The sequence below is a fragment of the Helianthus annuus genome, chromosome 1 (genome assembly GCF_002127325.2).
Source record: "Helianthus annuus cultivar XRQ/B chromosome 1, HanXRQr2.0-SUNRISE, whole genome shotgun sequence".
NCBI classification, from domain to species: Eukaryota; Viridiplantae; Streptophyta; class Magnoliopsida; order Asterales; family Asteraceae; genus Helianthus; species Helianthus annuus.
In genome coordinates, this window is record NC_035433.2 from 102,329,612 (window position 1) to 102,338,249 (window position 8,638).

Sequence of the window (8,638 nt, forward strand, 5' to 3'; positions counted from 1 at the left end):
TCAGTAACCTATTTATTTGATTGGTAGTGATGGTCGGCCAAGCATATAGGTGTGATTAAGAAAATTCATCTTTTATTTTTGTCAAAGGAAATTTATTAGGCCTATTCCGATTGGTGGGATGGGCGGTTATTGAAGGGCATTGGTTGTTTGTAACGGCCCACTAATAACTTGTGCATGAAATTTTGTCAGTAGATATGTGGGATTGTCGGCTATAGCTTCATATTTGCATGTGGTTTTGTCAGTTTCATGAAATCCTTCATATGTGGTAATGAGTAATATGGATTAAAGTTTGTTGTGCCATTGGTTCATTAAATCGGTTGGAGCCTATGGTGGTCCAATCAATATAGTGCACCATTCCATCAAAAGTGGGTACATATGGGTTTGTCGGCAATTAACGATAAGGGGAGGGGGTGTAATCGGTATATGCCGGTCCAATGGGGATTGGCGGTGGTTGATAGGTGTCGGCCACTAGGGCGTTATTGTGATGTTGTTTGTTTCTTGCTAGATCAGTTTAGGTTTCGACGAAACAAAAAGTGTGTTTCTCCAAAGGGGATCTTGACGAAACAGAAAGAGTTTCGCCAAGGATATGTTGACGAATTAGAGGGGGTGTTTCGCCAAGGGTAGTTGGCGAAACAGAATGTGTCTCGTTAATTATGTGATTATATCTATACGTGAACAACTTGGATATAAACTGATTATGTATACGTGTGTATTTAGGACGTGATTAATTAACTGTGAGCACTTACTTAGCATACCGAGCAAACCAAGGTGAGTTCACACAGCCAAGGCATGGGATTCCCGGGTTGGGAATTGGGTTGGAATGTTTGATATGGAACGATTACTCGTACTTACGCAATCACTAGACTATAGACCATCGTCCTCAGGATAGTCAGGACACTTACGTAAAACCTACGTAAACTAGTATCTACCATTGTCTCCCGGGTCGGGAGGACACTTACGTAAATCCTACGTAACCTAATACCCACTACTGTCTTCCGGGTCGGAAGGACACTTACGTAAATCCTACGTAAACCCCACGCGTACCACTGTCCTCGGGGAAGGGCACTCACGTAAATCCTACGTGACCTAGTACGTATCCCTGTTCTCGGTTTAAGAAGAACACATGGTTGCAAATAGTCTAGTAAGTACCATAATGGGAAGCCCCCGTTAGTAAAGATAAACGTGGGAATCCCCCACTAGTAATATATATATACAAGGCATGGGAAACCCCCACCATTAGTACATACATGCATGGGAAGCCCCCACTAGATGAACTTACGCATTACTGTTATGAACTCACTTTCTGTGAACTCGCTCAACTAGTTGTTGACTCTCTGCTGCATGCCTTGCAGGACCTTAGGTACATTATGGAGCTTGCACAAGGAGGAGCGGGTCGTTGTGGACAAATGGATCGTGATTGCTTATGTCATTTCAAACATTAATACTTATGTTGGGTTTTACATTAATGCTTCCGCTACACTTAACTATGATTTGATAAACACCTTTTGTATTGATGGACGATTATTACCATTTATTTACATGTTCAATATGATTGGTGGCTTGATCCTGGTCATGTCACGCTCCCAAGCGGTGGTACTCCGCGTGTGGATTTTGGGGGTGTGACAATCCTATATAAATCACTAGTCAATCGTTCAAATTTTCTGCCTCAAGAAAATTGATTATTGAATAAGTTAACTAAATTAGCAAACGAAGTAATAGAGTAAGGGGGAAGACTTAGCAGCCATTTAAGAGCTGATCCAGTAAGAGTGGATCCAAATCCCTTGCACAGGCATGCTTCCTTTAACCTTTCTGGAATTGGATTGATCTCCATCGTCTCCCTGTATTGTGCTATGTGTTCCTCAGGATCCGTTGTACCATCATACAGCTTCATAGTAGGGATATGGAATCTTTTGGGTATCTCAGCATCACAAATTGGTGGTGCAAAACGAGATACCTTATAGCTTCCATCTGCAATCTCCGGGATAGGTTTGACTACCCCTGGAACACTTGATATCATATCCTTCAGTTTCTGCAGTTCTCTGGCCATAGCATGGTTGATACCTGTATCCTGCATGAATCCATGGTTAGTGGTAAGAGAATTATTAAAAGTGTTACCTCCCATCGGGTTCAAGTTCGGAACATTGGATGTGAATCCATATTGCTGGGATTCTGGGATGATGGAGGGACCAGTGGAAGCAATGGTCTGCATTGGAATAAAATCTCCTTGATGGACATCTGGACTTCCTGTTTGCAAATGCTTCAAGGATCCTGGTATCTGAAGGGGTCCCTGAACATGGGATGATCCTGGAACAAAGGAGGATCCTTGAACCTGGGATGATCCTGGAATGAAGGAGGATCCTTGAACCTGGGATGATCCTGGAACGAAGGAGGATCCTGAGTTCATGAAGGATCCCATATGCTGAGTATAGGATCCTGCCGGCTAGAAATATGATCCTGATGCCTGAGTCACTGTTGCTGGGCCGAAATGCACTCCTCTTGATCCACCCATATATTGAATGTCCGGGGCCTCTGATGGCTGAGAAGTAATCATCGGAGTATCAAAATTCAAAGATTTGGGCATCAGTGGGGAATGATCCTCTGCCGTTTTCTTTTGCCTTTTGAGATCTCCGATTTCTTTGAGGATCCTGTCATTAGTTTCATCCTGCTGCTGCATACGATCCCTCATCTGCAAAATCAAAGTAAATATATCACTAGTACTGGGAGCAGAAGAAGTTAGAGCAGAAGAAGATGAAGGTTTAGAGAAGATAGGAGTTGGTCTCTTCTCAGCATTTTTCTGAGATCCAGCTGGTGGTGGAGGCAAAGGTGGAATGCCATTAGATGAATTGACTGCAGACATCGCTGTGGAGGTATTCTTCAACGATGAAGCCATGCAACACTCCGGAATGATCACCAACAGAAAAACTTTCTTATGAATGAAGCACCAATTGCCCCACGGTGGGCGCCAAACTGTTTTGGTCAAAAATCACACAAGGATAATGCAACCAAACTCTATGTAAACGGGGAATGATGCTTGGTATGATGAACAAAGATAAGGATCACTTAGATGAAAATTGCACAAGTGACACAAGGATTTATACGAGGAAAAAGCCCTTGATCAATGAATGATCTCCGGCATAAAAAACCTCGGGTGATGGAAACTACCGATCACCAAACTTCAATATAACAAACAATGTTTACAACTTCGGATGGTAACGAGCTAGGTACAAGGATCACTATAGTATCGTATGCTGAAGCGTGTGAGAAATGTGTTGTGTCTTCCAAATGCTGAAGAGTGCCCTTTATATAAGTGTGTGTGGTCGTATTTTAGGCAAATCACATAACTACTAGCTCGTTACCCCTTTAGGAATAGAAGTAAATTTAGCCTAACTAATTGCCCGTAAATTGTGCTAAGTTTCCATATTCTTCATAACGTCTATTCTTGGTTATGCATGTGCGAAATCAGCGTGATAGATTCCTTGATAACGTTGCTAAGACCAGATCCAACTCGTAATTCCTGCAAAACAACATTAAATTCAAAGAGAGTAATCCTTAGTATGAGGATCCTTAGGATGATCCATGATCCTGATCCTGAAGCTCTTCTGAGGATCACTATCTGCCAAAGAAACAAGGATCACTTGTTAGGATATCATGTAAGGATCATAGGTCATTAAAATCCTGCCCTAACAAATAGTATTTCATACGATAAAGAAACAGGATAATTATTATTTAATAGGAAAGATAAACAGGATAATTATTATTTAAAATTATTATTTAGTAGTAGAGAGATCCGTCAACATGGTATAGCCCAGTTGGTCAAGTGTTTTTCCACAAAGTGTTTTCCTCCTAGGGGTTTCAAGTTCGAATCCAACAAGTATATGCAAATAATCCGAGAGAACACAACTATTCAAGGATTCGAACTTGGGTAAGGTGCCGGCATGTATAGCCTTGCTGTGTTGCAAGCCAATTACACTGAAGTCGTTCAAAAAAAGTAGGAGAGAGATAAAAAAAATAAATGTGAGAAAACACCAGAATGTAACACATGTCTTTAAAGATTTTTCATTTAATAATAATAATGGTAATAATAAAAAGTAAACAATACTAAAAAAATTATACGATTTGTAAATAATAATATAAATAACAATATCATTAATAATATAAATAAATAAATAAATACATAACTGTTATGGGCCATATTTTGAACTTATATCCTGACTAATATTCTGCTTTTGATTGTTTATTTGAGGCCAGGATACCGGATCGGGATATTGGTAACATCCTGAAACGATATCCTGGTAATAACTGATTTAACCACGTGCAGATTAAAGGTTATAAGTCTCCAACGTTCAAGTGGACTTCTTCTCCTTGAGACTCGGACAAAACAGTTGGGAGAAAGACGTTGAAGCCGGAAGATGTGGATTACAACATTCACATGTGGAATATTCGCCGGATCCCGGAATAATAGGATAGTTGGTTGCTTTCTTTTTACTATAAATAGATTGATCGGATCAGATTAAGTGACACACACATTCTTTCGCACACTTTGCTCTCTAGTCTCTAGCAATCATTACACACGAACACTTGTACTCAAATCTCATTGTAACACTTACTTGATCCGTATCATATCCTGGACTGTATCCTGAAGTTTGAAGTAATAAGAAGAACAAGGCAGGTGCGATTGTCAGCTCCCGAGGTTTTATGCCGGCGATCTAGATTGATCAAGGGCTTTCCTCGTACATCTCGTGTCAACCCCTTTACTTTTTGCGCATTGTTTGATCGTAGATACAGCTCAATATCCTGAGCCGTATCCTGAATACTGTTTTTCTAAGCAACCTAACCAACATATTTTCAATACATTTTTCAGCACACTACCTCACTTAACTAATTTGATCACTTAATTGCTTCGGTAATTTTTGACCAAAACCATTTGGCGCCCACCGTGGGGCAAGTGGTGCTCTCTTTACTAAAATTTTTTGTGAAATCGCTAATCGGTTTTCTGTTTTCAAAACTTTTTGCCACATTGTTTACAATGGCTACAAGATCAAACATGAGCTCCTCCACTATGTCCGCTACGACTTCTGCTACTACCGGTTCGGTGCTTCCACCACCTCCTCCAAGGATGCTGGCTTCTTCACAACCCCAGGATGTTATCCCTACCCGGGGTGCTCAGGGATCTGCTCCCATTTTAGCTTCTAATGATGAAATTCTAACCTTGTTTGGAAGTGTGCAGGAACAAATGAGACAGCAACAGGAAACTAACCAAATGCTGTTAAGAGAAATACAACTCTTAAAAGCTGGCTCGAGCAGATCCACCGAAGATATCGTCACTCCTCTACAACCTAGAACTTTGAACTTCAGTTCGGCCGTGTATACTGAGGATAATAGGGGGAATGTTGTGCCCAGCCTTCCTCAGAATCATACTCCTAAAATACCCTCCTCGGTCAAGATGTCAACCATGAGGAGCTCAGGATATGCTTCAGGATATGGGCAGAACCCTCAGACTGGTAACGTGTCTAATAATAATAATACTCTTGCCACTAACAGTGTTGGATCTTTGCAGGATACAGCTGTGACATCAGAATTATCTAGGGAGCTTCAGAAGCTAAAGGATATGATATCCAGTGTACCTGGGGTGGTTCAGCCAATTCCTGAAGTATCCCAGGATAGCCACAGGATATCTCGGTTTGTGCATCCTATTTGTGATGCTGAAGTCCCAAAAAGATTCCAAACTCCCAACATGAAGCTCTATGATGGAACCACGGATCCTGAGGAGCATATTGCCCAGTATAGGGAACGGATGGAAATTAATCCTATCCCTCGAGATCTCAAGGAAGCATGCTTATGCAAGGGATTCGGTTCTACCTTGACAGGATCAGCCTTAAAATGGCTGTTAAACGTTCCTCCTCACTCAATTACTTCTTTTGCTCATTTGGTTAACTTATTTAATAGTCAATTTTCTTGCAGCCAGAGTTTTGAGAAATTAACCAGTGATCTTTACAGGATAATTCAAGGACCTCAGGAATCCTTGAGGGATTATGTGAACAAGTTCAGTCGAGAATCCTTGGATATCCCGCATCTTGATGTTGCAATAGCTGTGCAAGCTTTTAAGATGGGGTTACAAAAGGATTCTCAGTTTTATCAGGATCTTGTAATGAATCCCTGCAGGAATCTCGACAAAGCTCGTAACAGGGCTTTGAGATATATCCGTTTGGAAGATGACAAGAAGATGCAAGAGAGGATGAATTCTACCTCAACCTACGAATCAACCAACAGGAAATCAGAATCCTCATATAAGCCATATCGCTCCAAGCCATATGGCAGAAATGATAACAAGAGAGTGAATGCTGTTGAAGACGAGGATCCTAAAGAATATCCTGAATTATCTGAATATTGTTTTTCTGTTAATATACCTGAACTGCTATGCAGGGTTTGGGAGACAAAGCTAGGTGGCCTCGAAAGAACCAGCAGAAGTCCACTGTGCTCGTCGGTTTCAGTGGAGAAGCTAGAAATACCGTAGGAGAGACAAAGTTACCAGTATATGTTGAAGGGGTCAACTCGATACAACGCTTCTGTGTGATGGACTCCTTATCCTGCTATAACATAATACTAGGCAGGCCGTGGATCCATGACATGAAGGCTGTGCCTTCGACTTATCACCAATGCATCAAGATTCCAACCCCTTGGGGGGGGGGGTCGTCAAAGTTGATAGTGATCAGTAGGAGCTGAAGGAATGCTACACATCCTCGATGAAATCCTCGACCAAACCTAGTGCATCATAGCAATTAAAGATGCGGGCCCAGGATATCGCGGAGGATCCGGAGCAGGATGTGAAGAAAGTTATCCTGGATTAGGATAATCCTGATATCTCGGTGCTCGTAGGAACCAATATCCCTCAGGATATTGAAGAGCAGTTAACTAACTTTTTGAAATGCAGGATGTCAACGTTTGCATGGAAGCATGAGGATATGACAGGTATATCCAAAGATATTATCACTCACAAGCTTGGAATTGACAGGTCGTTCAAGCCCGTTCAACAAAAGTGAAGGAAGTTTGCTCCTGAACGGAACATAATTATTCAAGAAGAGGTTGAAAGACTATTGAAATCCATGATGATCAGAGAAGTCAAATTTCCCAAATGGCTGGCAAATGTGGTAGTGGTTCAAAAGAAGAATGGGAAATGGAGAGTTTGTGTAGATTACACAGACTTGAATAAGGCTTGTCCTAAAGACCCATTTCCTCTTCCTCACATTGATGCAATGGTGGATGCTACTACCGGGCATGAAATGTTGACCTTCATGGATGCATCCTCAGGATTTCAGCAGATTCAAATGGAACCTTCTGACCAGGAGGATACTGCCTTCATGACACCAACAGGTATTTATTGTTATATGGCTATGCCTTTTGGTTTGAAAAATGCAGGTGCGACATACCAGAGATTGGTAAATATGATGTTTAAAGACAAGTTGGGGGACACCATGGAGGTATACATTGATGATATGGTGGTAAAATCAAAGAAAGCCCAGGATCACCTCCAGGATATTAAAGGAGCATTTGATATCCTGGACCAATATAACATGAAGCTAAATCCTGCTAAGTGTCATTTTGGAGTGGGGGCAGGAAAGTTTCTAGGATATATGGTGACGAAAAGGGGGATAGAGGCAAGCCCGGAGCAGATTAAAGCTATCCTGGATATAAGATCACCCTCGAATATGAAGGATGTTCAACGGTTAACAGGCCGAGTAGCAGCATTGAACAGATTTATTTCAAGATCCTCGGAAAAATGCAAGGAATTCTATGATATCCTCAAGAAGAATAAGAAGTTCGAATGGGGAGCAAAGCATGAAGCAGCCTTGCAGGATTTGAAGCAATATCTTTCAACTGCACCTCTACTAATGAAGCCTGAGAATGGTGAACCACTATCCCTATACCTCGCAGTATCAGGGAATGCTGTAAGTGCCGTCCTTGTAAAGGATTATGAAGGTCAGCAATATCATGTTTATTATGTTAGTAAAAGTCTGTTAGATGCTGAAACTAGATATTCTCATTTAGAAAAATTGATATTAGCCCTAGTTATGGCATCGACGAAGCTTAGACATTACTTTGAAACGCATATGATTCATGTTAAAACTAATTATCCTGTTAAAAATGTGCTTAGGAAACCAGAGATGTCCGGTAGGATGGCTAAGTGGTCAGTGAAGTTGAGTGCTTATGACTTAGTATATGAACCTAGGAATGCCATAACGTCTCAGGCTTTAGCTGATTTTGTGGCTGATTTCAGTAGTGACATTCAGGATGAGGTAGACCTAGAAGTCCAACAGTTAGGAGAATCTTCAGGATCCTGGACGTTATATACTGATGGTGCATCCAATGTAAGAGGTGTAGGTTTAGGTATACTACTAAAATCGCCACAGGGGGACAGAATACCCCAGGCTATTAGGTGTGAATTTCCTGCTACTAATAATGAGGCAGAATATGAGGCTTTAATTGCAGGATTAGAATTGGCTAAGAATATGAGTATCAAGAATTTGTAAGTATATGTTGACTCCTTGTTAATTACTAATCATTTTAATGGATCCTATGCAGTCAAGGGTGAGAAATTAATCGAATACCTTGGTATTCTCAAAAAATTAGCAGGATATTT